This window comes from Notamacropus eugenii, chromosome 5 (genome assembly GCF_028372415.1).
Source record: "Notamacropus eugenii isolate mMacEug1 chromosome 5, mMacEug1.pri_v2, whole genome shotgun sequence".
Classification (NCBI taxonomy): domain Eukaryota; kingdom Metazoa; phylum Chordata; class Mammalia; order Diprotodontia; family Macropodidae; genus Notamacropus; species Notamacropus eugenii.
The window spans coordinates 108,741,884-108,763,070 of NC_092876.1; the positions used below are offsets into that span (position 1 = coordinate 108,741,884).

Consider the following 21,187-nt stretch of genomic DNA (forward strand, 5'->3'; position numbering starts at 1 on the left):
AATGAATTCCTCCTTCTTCCCTGTTCTTGTCCTTCTTGTTCTTTTTCTTCTCTCTCTCTTACTCCTCTTCCTTTTTTCCCCTTGAACTATCCATAATATTAAAGAATAAAAAGAGGGAAATATATAGTTCGGCAAAATCAACATACTGAAAAAGTTTGACATTATAAGGAGGTTCCATACTTATAATTCCCTACTTCTGCAAAGGAGCAAGAGGAGATGCCTTCTCATCCTTTTCTATGGGGTCAAGTATGGTTATTATAATTTCTTTCTGTTTTGATTATTTTGTTGTAATTCTTTTAATTCATTTTGTTATATTGATGGCATATATTGTTTTCTAGTTGTCACTTCACTTTGCATCAGGTTGTATGTCATTCCATGATTCTTGGTATTCATTATATTTGTCATGTTGTACAGAATAATAATATTTCATTACTTTCATGATATTCAGTTTGTTTAGCCTATCCCCAAATGATGGGCATCTATTTATTTCCTGTTACTTGGTTGCTACAAAAATTGCTCCTATAAATATTTGGATTTATAAGACATCTTTTTTTCATTGGCTTTCTTGAGGTGTATATCTCTTAGGGTAATAGCTTGGTCAAAGGGTTGTAGTCACTTTTTTTCCTAATTCCTAGTTGCCTTCTAGAATGTTTGAACCAAATCATAGCCCCACCAACAATGTATTAATGTACCCATCTTTCCACAGCCCTGACAACACTGATATTTCCGAACATTTGTCATCTTTGTCAATTTGTTATGTGTGAGATGAAAGCCCAAGATAATTTTGTTTTTCTCTTAAAATAAGTGATTTGGAGCATTCTTACTATATGTGTTAACTTGGTCAAGTCATTTAACCTCTCTCTGTTTTCTTATATGCAAAGTTAGGAGTTAGGATGGGTGGATTAAACTGTGGGTTGTAACCCCATATGCGGTAGTGACTCAGTTTAAGAAAGCTGAAGGGGTTGCAAGTGGAAAATGGTTAGGAATCCCTGGATTAAAAAACCGTAATTAGGTTCCTTATAGCTCTAAATCTGTGTTCTTATGTTCTGGAAGAGAAGATGGGGCAGGGTGGGGTGGTGATGCTTGACAAATGAAATTCTATAGCTACCCAAACTCTTTTTAATGAATGATTTCAACTTGCTTCCTCATCAAATATTTGATCAGAATAGCTAACAAAATTGGCATTTGAATTTTACCTTTGACTTTATGAGTGGATTTATTTTGTCAGACTGACACTTTCCAAGCCTAATCATAAGCATATGATAATGTGTAAGTCATAGAAATATGAAACATCAGAGATGGAAGAGCCTTTAGAGATCATCTGTTCCAACTTACTCATTTTACAGATGAGGAAACAGGTTCAGAGTGGATCAAATAAGATAACATATATGAAACACTTTGCAATCTTAAAGCACTACATTAGTGATAGATTTTATTGTTCTTGTTATCATTATCCAGACACAGATGGTGAGTTTCCCAACTGGTCATAACTGGAATCCATGGAAATATGATGACTGTGCTAATTTCTTTTTCTTTTTCCAATTTATAGCCTACTTTGCCTGGAAATCACCATGCCTGATATTAGAAGGAAACAATCTAGACACCACAATCTCTCCTTTTGACCGTCCTCTTCTTTGCATTGCCCTTGGAAACGATTTGTGTTTGGAATGCTGTGGCCAGGTTCCTAAGTGAGTTTCTCTTAGAAGACCATCTCTGCGTCAGGAATGATTTATAGCATACTGCTGTATCTTGCAATTGCAGCTTTATGTCTTCATCTCTCACTGCACCATAGAACTGTGGCCAGGGACTTGATGGGGGATATTATTGGTAATGATGACCAGTCTAAGTAAGTAATTAGCTAGTATTTCTGTGTTTAAGAAAGATATCAAGCATTGGGTAATGTGCAATCCCTCATGTCGTTATGGGATTAATGGACTATTAAAGACTCCAAGTCTGTAACCATTAGACAGTTCTGCTCCTGTGCATAGGTTGAACCATTCTGAAAAGCAGTTGTAATTTTTACTAAGAAAGTGATGAAAATTTCCATAAGTTTTAACCCAGACATCTCATTGCTAGGCACATAAACCAAAGAGATCAAAGACTGAAAGAAAGGTCCTACATATACTGACATATTTAGAGCAGTACTTTTTTTTTTTTTTTGGTGGTAGTAAAGAACTGGAATCAAAGAAGACACTTCCTGACTAGAAAAATGGTAAAACAAATGATTGTCTGCAAGGTAACAGATTTAGAGCTGGAAGGGATCTTAGAGGTCATTTTGTCCAATGCTCTCACGTTATAGACGAGGAAACTGAGACCCAGGAGGTGAAATGATGTGACCGATGTAATGGAAAGGTAGTTTGTACCCAAGTCCTCTGACCTCAGATCCATTACTCTTACCTTGTATTATGATGCCTCCTCAACATTCTCTCTCCTTTCTCAAGGAGTTTAATACTTGGCTTATGGTCTTTCTTTCCCAATCCCTACCCTTATGCTCAGAAGCTTCAGTACTGTATACAAGGTGTATCCTCCAGCACCCTGGATTTCCAATTCATCAACCTACTCCTTATTGTTCTGTAAGAAATAATGACTATGAAGAATGAAGAGAAGCTTGAGTAGGTAGGTAGACATATAAACTGATGTAAAATGAAGTAAGAAGAACCAGAAAGACAATATGTACAATAAACGCAACAGTGTAAATGGGAAGAACTATGTGCCCCTCCCCAAGCAAATTGGATTCTCTAATTATAATGACTGAGCTTGCCCTTAAGCTGAGCATAAACTTAAGCATAAACTCCTCTAGGACTTTACGTAATTCAGAGCTGTGGGGGGAGGGGAATACAATGTGTAAACATAAAAGCAAATTCAAGATAATTTGATCAAGGATAGAGTACTAACTACAAGAAAACTCTGGAAAGGCTTCCTGTGGGAGGTAGAGCATGAGCTGAGCCTGGAAGAAGAATTCTAAGCACGGGAGGTGAAGAGAGAGAACATTCCAGATATGGAAAAAGTCTGTACAAAGGCACAGAGATAAAGATAGGGTGCTAAAGTTCAAGTAGACCAGTTTGATTGAAACAATTTACACAAAGGAGAGTGGTGTCTTCAACAGAAATATTGAAGTCAACTTCTAGGTCATCTCCAGTTGTCCTGATCTATATCTGGTCACTGGACTCAGAAGACTTCACAGGTGAAAATGAGGCTGGTGATTTTTCACAGTCCTCCCTTATTCAAATCCAATTCACTTGCGTTTCATGGCATTGCCTCCCTGATCTCATGGTCCTCTTTGAGAACAAAGCACAAACAGCTACCTCTGTGAGCAGAAAAGGAGCTGCCCTCTGGGGACCAAACTAGAAATGACCATCTCCTTCCTTCCTTCCTTCCTTCCTTCCTTCCTTCCTTCCTTCCTTCCTTCCTTCCTTCCTTCCTTCCTTCCTTCCTTCCTTCCTTCCTTCCTTCCTTCCTTTCTTCCATCCTTCCTTCCCCCTTACAAATTCACCCCATGAAGTACATTTCAAATCTAGGTGTTATCCTCAAGCTCTCACTTTCCCCTAGTCCCCACAGTTCTTAAATTCTGTTAATTCCACTTTTGTAACATCTCTCATATATGTCACCTTCTCTCTGACACTGCCACTACTCTGCTGCCTTTATCACCACATACCTGGACTATTATGATAACCCCCTCATTGGTCACCCAGTCTCAAGCCTCTTCCCACTGCAGTCAGTCTTCTGCTCATGAGAGTGATCTTCCTAAAGTGCAGATCTGAACCCATCACCTCCCCCCATTCAATGAATTTCAGTGGCTCCTCTGTATTTCCTTTAGGATCAAATATAAAATCCTTTTTTTGTTTTCTTTTTTGCCTTTTAAAGTCTTTCATCACTGTCTCCCTCCCTAACTTTCCAGTCTTCTTATACCTTCTTATACTTTATATACTTAGTCCTCTATATCTTCTGTGTTTTAGTGACACTAGTCTCCTTGCTGTACCTTGAACAAGACATTTTATCTCTGAACTCAGGGCATTTTCATTATCTTCACTTTCACTCCTCATCTATGTCTCCTGAATTTCTTCAAATTTTGACTTAAATTCCAGCTTTTGCAAGAAGCTTTCCTGGTTCTCTTTAATGTTAGTTCCTTCCCTCTGTTGATTATCTACAATTTATCTTGCATATAAAGTCTTGTTTGTATTTAATTGTTTTCATATTGCCTTACTATCTATCTGAAGTCCTTAGTACTCTGTCTGGCACATAATAGGTGTTTAATAAATGCTTGTTGGACACCCCTTCAATATTTGCCTATATATAGACGTGGACATAATCAATTTCCACTACCAATAAAGAAGGGTTATGTCATCATAAAGGTGAATTGAAGAAAAGTAGGAATGAATGCTACAAACCCAGATAAAATGGTTCCTGATGCTATCAACTGTAGCTCCAGAAAACATTTCACAGTGCATAGGCAAAATAAATAAATAAATCACATCAGAACTATGTTTGTTTTTATCTGGGGAAAATTGGACGCTTGCTCCTGTTTTCAATTCTGTGACATCCAGTATTGACCCAGATAGACTGGAAATTGAATTCTCATTTCAGAGTTTAGAGAATGCTTTTTCAAAGTTCAGGAAAGGAGTTGTTTTTGGTCATTGGAGCTGTGGAATTCATCCAAGTCTTCCTGGATTCCCATTATCCCTAATGTAGAAGCTATCACTGTACTAGTTTTAAGGATCATTTGTCCTTTGTTATCATTCTCTTTGCCTTCCCTGATACCTTCCAAATGTTGATCAGATACATGGCTACAAGGATCCCAAAGATGAGTGACTATAATATGATAAATTGAGATATTTGTAAAGTTTGAAAGGCCTTATAGACATTATTAATTAAATTGAGAATTTTCACAATTCTAATTAGCCAAAGAAAACTTCAGATTTAGCAAAAAGCAACTATTTTCTGGCTTGTAGATCATGGGATTATTTGGGATCTTTCCCTTTAAAGTTATTTGGATAGTGTGGAAAGTCTGTTTTCTGGTGGAAGAGTGCATAGGTAAAGTACTCATGCCCAGGGTGGAACAGGGCTGAACACAGGCAAATAGGCAGGTGTCCAGAGAAATGAAGGGACTTTCAGGTCCCTCAGGTTTATGAAAGGTGGCATGTGGGTCAGAGCTGAGTAGGGACAGAGATTCCATTCTGTTGTTGTGAAAAGATCTAAACTTTGGGGAGGAAAATTAGATCAGATAAAATTACTTTGCTGATATTCCTGGCAATAAGTCTCCCATGCTGGCTGATATTCTTGGTTTGGAATCTCTTCTACGATTACTGAATTTCTACTTCCACCTCATCTCTTTGGCTTTTGGTGCTGCTGAGAAACTCTGCTTCCTGATTTGATGAGGCTTTGGTTTATACTAATGTGGATCCTGATTAGAATCCTGCACCATTTTCTCCAGCAGGGATTTGCCCTCAGTCCTGGTATCTGTTCTAATCATAAACACATGGTGGTTTCTCTCTATGGGGAATAGGGCAGATAAACTCATTCTTCACAGTGTAGTTTGGGGAATCCATTAGGGATGATATATCTGGAGTTGCCTCCAGGGGAGGGAAGAGAAACACTTCTGACACTTACTAGCTGTGTGATCCTGAAGAAGTTATTTAATCTTGCTGGACTTTAGTTTCCTCATCTGTCAAAAGAAGAGTTTAGAATTGATAGCCTCCAAGGCCCTTTCCAACTCTAAATATATGATCCTGTGAAGTCAAGAGAGCTCTGCAGGTTGGAGCCATAGGGACTCGAGTAATTACTTCTCAGTCTCTAAGGATATGGAGCTTCAAAAAAAATTTTTTTTGAAGCTTAAGATTTTTTGTAATGTATCCCTTATTTTGGATTTGAACAGAAGCCAGACATAACTACTGATACCTGAATTCAGCTGCTCAGTTAATAGCAATGAGGTGATATAAAAAAGAAATAACAAAATGTCAATTACACATACACTTTGGAATACAAAATAATATAATAAAAACACATTCTCTTGGGAGTAGGGATCTCTGTATTATGTTTTATTGAGAGTTTAAAGATTGCAGTAGTTAGAGAGCTGTGTCATCTGGATGGTGACGAGTATCATATTGTAAGGGTGCAAAAAATAAAAAGCTATGTATTGTATACTTATGGAGTAGAAGGATTTAGGGGTAAGAATGTGATAAAGTCAAGGGTCCCTGTGCTTAAGAATTTCAATGCTGACATTCTGCCTAGACTTTGTAGGGGGAGCAAGATGGTACTCTGAAGGACAAATTCATGGAATTATGGGTTTATGGGGAAAGTGAAATGAAAGAGAAATAGTACAAGAAAATTTGAAAAAATAATGGACTCTATTCTGTCTTTAGAAAGAGTAGTTTCAGAAGAGAACAGTGCCTCCTTCCATTATCTGGTACATACATACATTTATTTAGCTTCTTCCCTGTGCCTTCAGTCAGGAAGGCTCAGACCCCAAAGCTGGTGTTAGTAAGCATAATTCCTGCATCTCATTTCTTAACCTACCAACTCATCAGAGAATACAATGGAAAGAACAGTGGGTTTAGGAATTCAGAAATTAGAATTCTAGTTTCATCTTTGCCATTATTATGCAGTGATCCTACAGGAATTGCTTATTATTTGTGTGCCTCAGTTTCCACATATATATGTGGTCTTCAAACTTTTTTGATTATGAACTGCTATTAGTACATTTATTGAGTCTGTACCCCAATACATTTATGTTTATTTATAAATTATTTACACATATTACTCTGTTAGCCTATTATGTGTATTACAAATAGAAGTTAAAAAGGATGAAACAAAGGTGAAATAAAGAATATTTTAAGAATAATTTTTAGTGTATTAATGCTACAATCCCCTTTCTTCTCATTAAAATTATTGTTGTAGGGAGAGCGATGTGATTAAATATTCTTCATAATTTTTGAAAATTTTGGTGTAACTGTGACACAGCAATTTGAAGTTCTGACTGTAAGTTTAGTTTATTTCACTATTATTTTTAATGGGCAGCCATAGCGGAAAAAGATATGTTGTGAAGATATATAGATATAAATGAAAGAAGATCATCATTGGTTACATTTAATAAATTATGGTAACCATTTATTAATCCCATTTACCAACGATGCTAAAATTTTGGTTGAAATTTGGCAGGTAAATTTCTATCTTCGTTTGTGTCAGTCAATTTTTTTAAACAACTTAATTAGAAGACATTTAATATATATATATATATATATTAAGTGAATGAGTTCAAAACATGTTGAAACTCTTCATTTGAAAATTTTTAAAGGAGTTTACAAAATTATGTTTCCAAATTTTTTACATTTGTTGATGTAGGAATTTATAGAGTTGACACATTTTTTGGTAACAAAAGCATAGTTTTCAACTGCCTTGAAAATAATGAGTTTTATACTGTCAACTAGTATCTCCAAACATAATAAACACGAGTTGCATTAATAGTGTATATAAATTCACAATGAACATAGTCTTAGTAACTTTGAATTTTTCTAACCATCTTCTTCTAAGATCTGATAGATCATCATTGTTTTCGCATCATAATGTGGCTGATGAAGAGCTTGTGAGTTGTAGGAGAAATGTCAACCTGGTTACTTTCTTGTTTCCTTATGCTCACATTATTAGTATTTTCTTCAACCTGCAATTTCCTTGTAGGAATCCTTTTAAGTCATCTTCATTTAGTGAGCCTTAGTTTAGTTCAAAATGAGATGATGTAATCTACAAATCCACCCAATTGGGCATATGTTAACTGCAATGTTGTGATATGCTGAAAGTAAATGAATGGAGGCTAGCACTGTTATTAACCACTCTTCTCTTAGGTCACCTAATGCATATATATGACACATGACCATCTGACATACTGACTAAGGGCACCAGGGCTAATCCATATACTAAATATTAGTAAAGTTTATTATTTTAAATGAAGAATAATGTAAATAAAAATTCTAATATTTTTTCTGCATTCTAATGGCTCACGTATGCCACTCTCCTCACTCACTATTGAGATGATTAATCTATACAATGGACACAATGACTGGTCTTCCTAATAATAATAATGATAGCTAGTATTTATAGAGGGCTTTAAGGTTTGCAAAGTACTTTACATGTATTTATTTACATGTATCTATACATACTGGGGCAGCTAGGTGGTACAGTGGATAGAGTGCTAGGTCCGAAGTCAGGAAGACTCATCTTTCTGAGTTGAAATCTGGACTAAGATACTCACTAGCTGTATGACCCTAGGCAAATCACTTATCCCTGTTTGCCTCAGTTTTCTCATCTGTAAAACAAGCTGCAGAAGGAAATGGCAAACCACTTCAGTATCTTTGCCAAAAAAACCTAAATAGGGTCACAAAGTATTGTACATGATTGAGAAGACTGACCAACAAAAACAACTTTTTATCTTCAAAATAACCCCCTGGAAGGTGGGTGCTATTATTATTCCTATTTCACAGATGAGAAAACGGAAGTGGAGGGAGATCAAGTGACTTTCCTGGGGCCATACAGCTAGTAAGAGTCTGAGCTAAGATTTGAAATTAGGTCTGTCTGGCTCCAAGTTCAACACTGCCTTTAGGGAGATGTCTAACTGCCTCCTATCTCATAGGGCTGTCATGCATGCAAAAAAGTGTTCATTGTTAAAGTGCCTTGAAAAGTTAGAAGTATTTTGCAGATACAATGTGCTAGTATATTACAAATTGCTTGACATGACTCTGTGGAAGCATGTCTGCCAACTTTATTTCGAGCTAATTTTCTCATTGGTTTCAGAGATTTTCAGCTGAGTTGAGCATGGACATCATTTTATCTGCTTCCACAGCTTTGTCTTGAGTAGATTCAGAGAATGTTAGTGCTAGAAGAAATCTTAACTACCTTTCCAGTCCAACTCCCTCATTTGAAAGTTGAAGAAACTGAGGAACAGAGAGGCCAAGTATCTCTCCAAAGTCACGTAGCTGGTCAATGGTAGACTAAACTTTGCAATTCAAAAAAGTCTTTTGGCTTCCTTTTTCCTGTTTCTTTCTTATTCTTTTTCTTTCACACCACACAGCTACTTCACGATCATGACATAAAGGTGCCATTGTCATATGGAGAATACTTGCTTGGGAATTTCCATTGCCAATGAAGTCATATGCATGTCTATAGCTAAAGGGAAAACAGGTGGACATTTCTCTATTTCATGTACAGCAGGAAGATAGCAACGATATCTTTGTCAATGTTACTGAACTCATGAGGCATTAAGGCAATAATTTTATTCACTTGATTCTCTTCTTATGACATTTTCAAAGCTGTAAAGACTTCATTTCCTATAGTATCTCAGCACAAGGACTATTTTAGGATTGTTTGGCATTAACAGATGGTATCAGAGTGGTCTCATGAAATATCGAGTGCTGGGTTCCACAGTGAGCATCTTAGAAAATGTATTATGACTGAAGTCTAAACACTGGCTAAAGTTATGTCTAGGAAGAACAGGAAGCTGTTATAGTGTTTTATTATCGTTGCCAGAATTAAAGACCAGCAGTTGTTAACACCTTAAGTGTGTGCATGTGTGTGTTTTGGTGTGTCAGTGGGAGAGGTATGGTACTTCTCTAAGTCTATTTAATGTGCAAATAATCTGTTCTTTTCTGCAAAGAAAGTTGTAGAACCAGAGACTCTTAAAGAATTTAAGGAGTAACTAGTCCAAACTTCTGTACAGTGCAGGAATCACTCCTGCAACATTACAGACAGATAGTTCCTCCAGATTTCGTTTGAACCTTTTCAGTGAGAGAGACTTGGCTGTTGCATGAGGCAGCTTATTCCAGTTTTAGATTGGTTTCGTTGTTAGAAAGTTCCTCTTCCTCATCTGCGATAAACAGTCATTGGTATTTCTCAGGTACTTAACAAAAGGAGTTAATATCAGTCAGTAGTGTAACTGACATTTACACATAGTAAGGTGCTTTATTCACACTATTTTATTTGGGTCTCACACAATACTGTGTGTGTGTGTGTGTGTGTGTGTGTGTGTGTGTGTGTGTGTGTGTGTAGGTATTATTATCCCCATTGTACAGATGAGTAAACTGAGGCTTAGAAAGATTAAAAATGAATCCTGAGGATCCCAGAATTACAGATTTAGTGCTAGAAAAGATCTTAGAAGGAAACTAGTCCAACTCCTTCATTTTATAGATGAAGAAACAGTGTGGTCCATAGAAATTAAATGATTTATTTATCCATAGTTACACATAGGTAGTAAGTGGCAAAGCTAGGATTTTAGCCTAGGTCCCCTTTTTTCTTTCTACTTTCCCAACTCTATATAGATTTCTAAATAAGGTCTTTTTGAGGTCAAGTGCAGAATTCAACTCACTGCATCATTAAATTTATTCAATTTCATATGAACTTACTTATATTTCCAATGTATACAACCTCATGGGGGAAACTGATCATGGGCATTCACTACCAGCTTTGAAAGTGCATGGTAAAACAAATTTGTCCCAAGATTACTTCCTATCCTTCTTGAAGGGATGATCCTACCAAATTCTAGAATTCTGTGCTTTGGTGAACAAGTTCTTCCTAAGAATGTCCTATATTGTGAATGATGTTGTAGACTGGTGACTTTCGGTGTATTGTAATGGGCACCATTTTCAAAACCATCATACTTAACATGTCTACATAGCTGGCAAGGAACTTGGAAAAACTTACAGGGGCCTATAGGCCACAAAGTATTACATGCATGGTGCTGTTGTATGGGAGAATTCAGAGCTGAAAGAATACAATGAAAACTAGCATCTTATCTTGGAAAAATACACTGTGCTGGGAATTTAAAGGCAGGGATTCTAATCCTGGATCTGCCGCTATTTGATCCTGAAAAAGTCACCTTACCTCTGACTTCATTTTCCTCATTCCTGCAATGGAGGCAGAGTAGGAGTAGAATGAATGATCTCTAAGGTTTCTTTCAGCTCCCAGATTGTATCTATGGTTATAGCTGTGATTCCAACCTCAACTTTAGTGTTAATTTTTGTAGAGTCACAGAGGTTTTTATGAATAATCAAGAGAAAGTAATCAAAACCCAGATGACAATTGTAGCAGTATGAGTTTATGTTCTAGATAAATATAAATAAATATAAATTACTTTGTCAGCTGCAAAGTAGATAATTCTCTAAAAGCGAGGACTCATGTCTTTCCCAGTGATACTATTGCTACTTGGGCATTGGAGACTGGAAGTTAGAGGCAAAGGTCAAGTTCCTTCAATTCCAGCTTGTTCTCATTTTTCTTAGTTTCTTTCTTTTCCTTTCAGTTACCTTTTGTGAGCTTATCAGTAGTGAAAGTCTTCCATCATTCCCCAACTTTTCTTGATAATGTTAAGATAAGCTGATTAATGTTGACATTGGCTGGTTTAGACAATGAGTTTTAATAACACAGAACTCCTGTTTTTTTCAAACTTGGAAATGCCCATTAATATATTTGATAAAGATGATAAAATATTCTACTGTTGTAGAAGATTGTTTGAGTTTTAGCACAGGATTTTACCTTTTGGTCTTTTACTTAGACTATTGCAATGACTTCCTAACTGATCTCCCTTCCCCCACTCTCTCCCTTTTCCAACCCATCTTTCCACAGCAGCAATAATAATACTCTTTCTTAAGTATAGCCCTGATACCCTATCTCAAGTACAATTCCTTTTCTCAGAAATCTTCAGTGACTTACTATTGTCTTTAGGATACAATGCAAAGTCATCACCATGGCATTTGAAGTCTTTCACAGTCTGGCACCAACATACCTTTTCAGACTTATTTCACATGATTTTGCTTCATGTCCACTACATTCTTATCAATCTATCCTATCAGGTAGTATCTTAACATTTCATTTCTTTCTGCTGTGCTTCCCTATGGGTTGTCCTCCATGAGTTTCTCCTCACTTACTCATGCCCATGTCTTCCAGGATACTGTTCTTAACCTCCCTGTTGTGAATGAGTGCTCTTACCTTCCTCAAATGATGTACTTATTAATAAAATTATAGGATACAGGGCTGAAAGGGACCCAGAGGAACAACCTCATCCTTTGACATATGAGGAAACTTGCCCAAAGTCACATAGTTTATAGTCATCAGAAGTAGGATTTGAGGGTAGGGGCTCTGACTTCAGAGATGGTTTTCTGTTTTTTGGTATATTATTTATTTATTTCTTAAAATAGTATTTTATTTTTTTCCATTTACATGCAAAGACATTTATTTTTATAAGGTTTTGGGTTCTAAATTTTTCTTTCTCCCTCCCCAAGACAGCAAGCCATCTGATATAGATTATACACATGTACAACCATGGAAGCATATTTCCATGTCAGTCATGCTGTGGAAGAAGAAACAGAACAAAAGGGAAAAGGGACAAAAACAAAAAAAGAAAGTAGAAACAATATGCTTTGGTCTGCATTCAGACTCCATAGTTCTTTCTCTCAGTGTGGATAGAATTTCCTTCATGAGTCTTTTGGAATTTTCTTAGATCATTGCATTGCTGAGAAGAGCTAACTCAATCATAGTTGATCATTGCCCAGTGTTACTATTACTGTGTACAATGTTCTGCTGGTTCTACTCACTTCACTCAACATCAGTTCATATAAGTCTTTTCAGGTTTTACCGAAATCCACCTGCTCATCATTTCTTATAGCACAATAGCATTCCATTACATTCATATATAACAATTTGCTTAGCCATTCCCCAACTGATGGGCATTCCCTTAATTTCCAGTTATTTGCCACCACAAAAAGAGCTGCTTTAAACATTTTTGTACATATAAGTCCTTTTCCTTCTTTAATGATCCCTTTGGGATACAGACCTTGTAGCGATTCTTGTTGTTTGTTCATTCTCGAAGAGAACCATGACATCAGGAATGTGATGCCATGACTTACAAGTGAATGGATTTAAGTGAGGGAGGGCTGTGCAAGGTTACCAGCCTCACTTTATCCTCTAGAGTCATGTAGGTCCAGTGGCAAGAAACAGATCAGGATGATTGGAGATCCCCTCTGCCCTAGTGGTGTTATGCTGGACCAAGGATATGCACAGTTTGATTGCCCTTTAGGTATAGTTTCAAATTGCTTAGTTGACACTCAGTTGGAAATAACTGGAGGAGTGAGAATAACTTAAAACTTTGACATTATCTGCCAACATCTAATTAAAGGAATAAATCCCTGATCATTGCACATCAAGTAGCAACTGGGAGGTGGGAGGAGGCATAGGGAGGGAGGCCCAAGGTTCAATTTACTTGGCCAGAAAAATCCTTTCATCATAGCTTTGTTTCGAAGTTAGCTTTAAATATTGGTAACAATTGGTGACAGTGGTAAAACCCAGTGGACCTTGAATATTTGTTGGGATCACCAATCCTTATAGATGCTATTAGTGTTGTGTAATGCTGGAGTTGGGGGGAGGGATGGGAGGGAGTGTTGGAGGGGATGGTTAGGATTAGTGAAAAAAATGAGTCACATTTATATTGTGTTATAAGTTTCACGAAGTGCTCACAGTCATTATCTCATTTGAGTACCACAAATAGGTGTTGAAGCTATTTTTTACTGCCATAATAGAAAAATAAAGAAGGAAAGAGAAGTAAAAGGGAGAGGGATGGGAAGTTTATTAAAAGCACAGGTGTTAGAAGGCTGAGATTGAAATCAGAAGACTTGTCTTCTTGGCCTTAGACACTTATTAGCCCTATGACCCTGGACAAGTCACTTAACCCTGCTTTTCCTCATCTGTAAAATGAGATGGACCCCCAAATCGGTCACAAAGAGTCAGACAAGACTGAAACAACTGAATAACCAAAGAGTAGAAGGGTAAAGGCTGCAGTACATTGTAATGAAAAGAATGTGAAATCTGAAATCATAAAACCCAAGTTTGAATTCCAGTGTTGGGGCTTACTGCTGGTATGAAGGATGGAATGAAAAGTATTCAGCACTAGCAGCAATGGGCCAAGCACAGAGAAATCAAGAGGAGATGGTCCCTGCCCTCAAGGAACTTATATTCTAATAGGTGAGAGCTACTTATGCCTACTGGGTTTATAGCGGAAAAATCAACTTACCAGTTTTAAAGGATATAATAACTTACTCTTCACTATGCAGTGAAAAGACCTAGAATCAGCATGACTTATTGACTGGAGTGCTGGTCCTGGAGTCAGGAATATGTGAGTTTGAATCCTACTTTAGTTATGTAATCTTGGACAAGTTACCCATTATGGGCAGCGATCTATTGTTGTTGAACCTGTGGCCTTCAGAGTGCACTTAATGGCTGACTTCAAGTGATTATCAATGGTAAAAGCTTATGTTTCCCTCCCAGTTTGCTTTAGTTGTTTTTTTCTTTTGCTCATTAAAAGGGCCATTCCCTGATCACTTCTTAAAGAGGCCTATTCACCCAATGGGCGTTACCTCCCCATAGGTGAGTACGTGAAAAGACCAAGGCCTCCCATTGCATCTTGGGTCCTCTCCAGTCATCCTGATGAATATCTGGTCACTGGATCCAGATGGCTCAGGAGGAAAAAGTGAGGCTAGTGACCTTGCACAGCCCTCCCTCACTCAAATCAAAATCAAGTGCAAGTCACATCATCATTTCTCTGATGTCATGGTCTTCTTTGAAAATGAAGGAGAAACACAACAACAGAAAGGCTGGATTAGTTCACAAATACACCAATAATGCATTAGTGTCTCAATTTTCCCACATCTTCTCCAAAATTTATCATTTTCCTTTTCTGTTATATTAGCCAATCTGATAGGTGTGAGGCAGTACCTAAGAGTTGTTTTAATTTGCATTTCTCTGATCAATAGTGATTCAGCACATTTTTTCCTATTACTATAGATTTAATTTCTTCATCTGAAAACTACCTGTTCATATCCTTTGACCATTTAACAATTGGGAAATGACTTCTATTCTTGACTCAGTTCTCTATATATTTTAGAAATGAGCCCTTTATCAGAGACTCATGCTATAAGAATTGTTTCCCAGCTTTCTGCTTTCCTTCTTATCTTGGTTGCATTGGTTTTGTTTGTGCAAAACATTTTTTAATGTAATTTAATAAAAATCATCCAATTTACATTTCATAATGTTCTCCATCTCTTTCTTGGTCATAAATTTTTCCCTTCTCCATGGAGCTGACAGGTAAACTATTCCTTGCTCTCCTGATTTGTTTTCCTTTATGTTTAATCATGTACCTATTTTGATCTTATCTTGGTATACAGTGTGAGATGTGGGTCTATGCTTAGTTTCTGCCATATTCTTTCCCAGTTTTCCTAGATATTTTGGGAAATAATGACTTCTTATCCCAGAAGCTGGAGTCTTGGGGTTTATCAAACAGTAGATTACTATAGTCATTTACAACTGTTTCTTGTGTGTCTAATCTACTTAACTGATCTACCACTTTATTCCTTAGCTAGTACCAAATGGTTTTGATGATTGCCACTTCATAATATAGTTTTAAATCTGGTATGGGTAGGCCACCTTCCTTTGCATTTTTTTCATTAATTCCCTTGATATTCTTGACCATTTGTCTTTCCAGATGAATTTTGCTACTATTTTTTCTAGCTCTATAAAATAATATTTCGATAGTTTGATTGATATGATGCTGAATAAGTAAATCAATTGAGGTAGAATTGTCATCTTTATTATGTAAGCTCAGCTTACCCGTGAACAATTGATATTTTTCTACTTGTTTAGACCTAATTTTATTTGCGTGAAAAGTGTTTTGTAATTATGTTCATATAGTTCCTGGGTTTGAGTTGGCAGTTAGACTCCCAAATGTTTTTTATTATCTATAGTTATTTTAAATGAAATTTCTCTTTCTATGTCTTGACGCTGAGCTTTATTGGTAACATACGGAAATGTTGATAATTTATGTGAGTTTATTTTGTATCCTGAGACTTTGCTAAAGTTCTTAGTTTTTTCTTTTTTCTTTTTATTTATTAATTAATTTTTAGGTTTTTAACATTCACCTCCACAACAAGAATTTGAGTTCCAAATTTTCTTCTCATCTCTCCCCTCCTCCACCCTAACATGGCATACATTCTGTTTACTCTCTTCCCCCAATCTGCCTCCCTTCTATCACTCCCTGCTTCTCTTATCCCCCTTTCCTTCTATTTCCCTGTTAGGCTTTGCTTGTATATTTCCCAATTGCATGGAAAAACAATTTTTAACATTCGTTTTTAAAACTTTGAGTTCCAAATTATTTCCCTTCCTCCATCCCCATCCACCCTCAATGAGAAGGCAAGTAATTCCAAATAAGTTAGTTATACCTGTGTAGTTGTGCAAAACACTTGCATAATAGTCATGTTGTGAAAAGACTATATTTTCCTCTATACTATCCCACCCCTCCATTTATTCTATTCTATCCTTTGACTCTGTCCCTCTTCAAAAGTGTTTGATTCTAATTATCCCTTCCCCCAATCTGCCCTCCCTTCTGTCATCCCTTCCTCTTTTATCTCCTTCCCCTCTTCCTTCCTGTAAGGTGAGATAGAGTTTCATACTCAATTGGGTGTGTATGTTGTTCTCTGCTTAAGCTAAATTTGATGAGAGTAAGGTTCACTCATTCCTTCTCACCTCCTCCCTCTTCCCCTCCATTGAAAAAGCTTTTTTCTTGCCTCTTTTATGTGAAATAATTTACCCCATTCTACCACTCCCTTTCTCCTTCTCCCAGTCCATTCCTCTCTCACCCTTTCACTTTTCTTTAGATATTATCCCTTCATATTCAACTCACCCTATGTCCTCTGTGTATATGTATACACACACACACATATATACATATACATATATTCTCTTCAACTACCTTAATACTGAGAAAGGTCTCATGAGTTACAAATATTATCTTTCCATATATGACTATAAACAGTTCGACTTTGATAAGTCTCCTATGATTTCTCTTTCCTGTTTATCTTTACATGCTTCTCTTGAGGCATGTATTTGAAAGTCAAATTTTCTATTCAGCTCTGGTCTTTTCTTAAGACCAGACTCATTCACAAGAATGTTTGAAAGTCCTCTATTTCATTGAATGTCCATTTTTCCCTCTGAAGGACTATACTCAGTTTTGCTGGGTAGGTGATTCTTGGTTTTAATCTTTGCTCCTTTGACCTCCAGAATATCATATTCTAAGCCCTTTGATCCTTTAATGGAGAAGCTGCTAAATCTTGTGTTATCCTGATTGTGTTTCCACGATACTTGAATTGTTTCTGTCTGGCTGCTTGCAAACTTTTCTCCTTGACTTGGGAACTCTGGAATTTGGCTGCAATATTCCTAAGAATTTTCCTTTGGGATCTTTATCAGGAGGTGGTCAGTGGATTCTTTCAGTTTCTATTTTACCATCTAGCTCTAAAATATCAGTGGAGTTTTCCTTGGTAATTTCTTGAACGATGATGTCTAAGCTCTTTTTTTGGATCATGGCTTTCAGGTAGTCTGATAATTTTTAAATTGTCTCTTCTAGATCTATTTTCCAGGTCAGTTGTTTTTCCAGTGAGATATTTTACATTGCCTTCTATTTTTTCATTCTTTTGGTTTTGTTCTAATGTCTTAATTTCTCATAGAGTCATTAGCTTCCATTTACTCTATTTTAATTTTTAAGGAATTATTTTCTTCAGTGAGCTTTTGGACTTCCTCTTCCATTTGTCCAGTTCTGCTTTTTAAGGCATCTTCTCCTCATTAACTTTTTGGACCTCTTTTGCCATTTGGGATAGTCTGCTTTTTAGCTTTTTAAAGTATTTTCTTCAGCATTTTTTGCATCTCTTTTAGCAAGCTGTTGACTTGTTTTTCATGATTTTATTGCATCACTCTCATTTCTCTACCCAATTTTTCCTTTACTTCTCTTACTTGATTTTCATGGCCTGAGATGAATTCATATTTTTCTTGGAGGTTTTGAATATAGGAGGTTTTACTTTGTTGTCTTCTTCTGACTGTATGTTTTGATCTTCCTTGTCATCTAAGTAAGATACTAGGGTCTGCTTTTTCCCACTGTTTGCTCATTTTTCCAGTCAATTACTTTGTTAAGTAGGTCTCACTTTCAGATGGGAGAATGTACTGTTTCAGGACTCAGGGGTTTTACATAGCTGTTTTCAGAGATATTTCTTGGGACCTGTAAATTTTCAATTCTTCCAAGGTGGTATCAACAAAGGAGAGTTGTTTGCTCCTCTCCTGGTGTGTGCTCTGTTCTGTGAGTGACCACAAGCACTCTTTTCTGCCTTGGAACTGTGAGAAGGATTCCCTCTTCACTGCTGCCACAAGCTCTGCCATGCCAGTGCTCTTCCTCCCCTTAGGACCACCACCCAGGATTGTGATCCAGATCCAAGCAAGGGTAAAGCAAGAGAGTGCTGCTTTAGTGCCACCAAAGAAATCCCTGAAAACACACTCTGATCAGTCATTTGATCTCCCCACTGTCTTTGGGCTGAGAGCTCTGGAAATAGCCACTGCTGCTGCCACCACCACCACTACCTTGGGTCTGGGTCTTGACCTGGCCCATGCTCCTTCTAAGTTTACCTTGGAATTTGTGGGTTAAGAAGGCTGGAAGCCACCACAGCTGGCAATGATTCAGTCCCCTGAGGTCTGCTCTAGGTCTAATGAGGCCTGGTCTGTGAAGCCACAGGCCATGCTGGTCTCTCAGACTTTTGACCTTCCAGGTTGTGTTGGGCTAGAAATTTCCTTCACTGTGTCATTTTGTGAGTTCTGCTGTTCTCAAATTTGTTTAGAATCATTTTTTCAGGTGTTTGGAAGGGCTCGAGGGAGAGCTCAAGCAAGTCCCTGCTTTTACTCCACCATCTTGGCTCTGCCCCCAATTGTTAATTATTTCAAAAAGTTTTTTTAGTTAATTCTCTAGGATTCTCTAAGTATACCATTCTATCATCTGCAAAGAGTGATATTTTTTCCCCTCCTTGATATTCTAATTCCTTCAATTTCTTTTTCTTCTCTTATTGCTAAAGCTAAAATTTCTAGTATAATATTGAATAACAATGATGTCAATTGGCATCCCTGTTTCATCCCTGGTCTTATTGGGAAGGTTTCTAGCTTGTCCCCACTATAGTTAATGCTTGCTGGTTTTAGATAGATACTATTTATCATTTTGAGAATGGGTGCTGTATTTTTTCAAAAGCTTTTCCTGCATTGGTTGAGATAAATCACATGATTTCTGTTGGTTTTGTTATTGATATGGTCATTTATGCTGATAGTTCTCCTAGTTTTGAACCAACCCTACATTCCTGGTATAAATAACATCTGGTCATAGTTTATTATCCTGTTGATAAATAGGTGTAATCTCTTTGTTAATTTGTATTTAAATTTTTTGCATCAATATTCATTAGGGAAACTGGTCTATAATTTCTTTCTCTGTTTTAGCTCTTCCTGTTTTCAGCATCAGCACCACATTTGTGCTATAAAAGAAATTTGGTAGGACTTTGCCTATTTTTCCCAATAGTTTAGATTGTATTGAAATTAATTATTCTTTAAATGTTTGGTAGAATTCAGTTGTAAATCCTTCTCAGGGTCAGTTTTCCTACCACAAAACCATGTTGCCTCCCCAACTAATCTGTTTATGTATGTAGTGGTATGTCCAATTCAACATTTCTTGAACCAAACTGAGTTTAACAGAATATATGGCTCATTCCACTTTGCATCTGTTGCACTGCCTGGTTTCAACACAATATTCTTCCCAGGATAAAATTATCATTTCTAAACTTACCACCAGGATGCTGACTTGAGCTCTGATTGACATCAACTCCCCCATACTGATCTCTACTCTGTTTGGAGGGCTAGAGGGTGGAGTACCAAACTCCTTCAAATGCCTTCTTTAATGGCAGGGAGAAATCGACTCTCAGCTCACTCCACTTTGTATCTACTTCCCTGCCTGGTTTTAACTCCACAGAACAACAGGTATCTACTGGCGTCCTCTTTTCCTCCCTCTAGCTTTCCTGCCTTCTTTAATGTGTTGTTTTCCCCTATTAGATTGTAAACTCCTTGAGGTCAGGAGCCATTTTTCTTTTTGGTAATTAAAAACTGATATCTGAAAATAATTGAAAATTCACATAAACCAACAAATAAATGCAATCGATCAATCAATGTATATTGCTCTTAGCATAGTACCTGGAACATAGTAGGTTTAAAAAAAAAATCAATATTTTTTAATTTATTTTCTACATTCCACAATCACTACCATACAACCTAGATTTTTTTCTTTCCCTCCCTCCCCCTTCTTACCCCTCACCTCATCCCTCCCTCCCCAAGACAGTAGGTTCTTAATAAGTGTTTATTGGATTGAATTGATAGAACCAATCAGTCTTGGGAAGCAATTCTGCAGAGTCATCACACCATACCTAAGAGAAGACCACCTGGGGCCATAACAGCTGTCTTTAAATGTCTCAATGTCTCTCATGCACCGGAAGTTAGTCTCGTTTTACTTGGCCTTGCAGGGCAGAACTGTGAGAAGTGGGTAGAATTCACAAAGGCACACATTTTAGTTTTATGTAAATAAGCAAACTTCCCAATATCTTGAGCTGCCCCAAAGTGGGATAGGCCTCATCTGGAGGTGGTGAGGACCTTTATTATTAGAGGTTATCAAGTATAAGTAGCATGGCCTCTTGTCAGATATAGTATAAAGGAGATTCTCAGTCAAGTATAGGCTTGGGCTAGATGACATTTAAAGTTCCTTCCAATGCCAAGGTTCCAGGATTCACTCCATGATTCTCAGTGAAGAATGATGAGAACAAAGGGAAAATGAGAGGCTTGTATTTGCCTTTCATGATAGTTTCTCAGTCCTCATTTATAGATTCCGTTTTAGCTTTGACATTAAAATGTTAACATGATCCAGTTAAGTCTGGAGCTTAAGCTCAGTATAGTCCTTGGAGGAGGGTCAATGTGTTCTTTTCAGGCAAGGAAAAGACAAAGTCAGAATAGCAATTTATGGCCATGGCTGTTGTTAATCCGGGCCTGGGTAGTTTTGATTACCCAGGGTTGTTTTTTAAAAATTAATCTTATAACCATTTCCATTCAAAAATTATTTATCCAGTACATTTATGAAGCACACAGAACTGTACTAAATCCTGAAGGAAGCTCTATTGTTTAAATACAATATAAACTTGGCCTCCTGGATGCCTAGTCTACAGTCTGCTGTAGTCTAGTAGAAGTATATAATTGTGAAGCTAATCCTGGTCATGTCTCAGACATGGAGAAGTGACATGCTGAAAGATGAAGCTATGTGGGCTGGAAT

General features: G+C 37.1%; 1 long non-coding RNA gene across 1 annotated transcript in view; it reads left to right on the forward strand.

The window, feature by feature from the left end:
• The window catches only part of LOC140505029 (uncharacterized), a 124,194-nt gene that overhangs the window by 91,991 nt on the left and 11,016 nt on the right, over window positions 1-21,187 (forward strand). Inside the window, exon 4 of the long non-coding RNA XR_011967320.1 lies at window positions 1,550-1,688. This is a non-coding gene — a long non-coding RNA (uncharacterized lncRNA). The remainder of the gene's footprint in view (window positions 1-1,549; window positions 1,689-21,187) is intronic.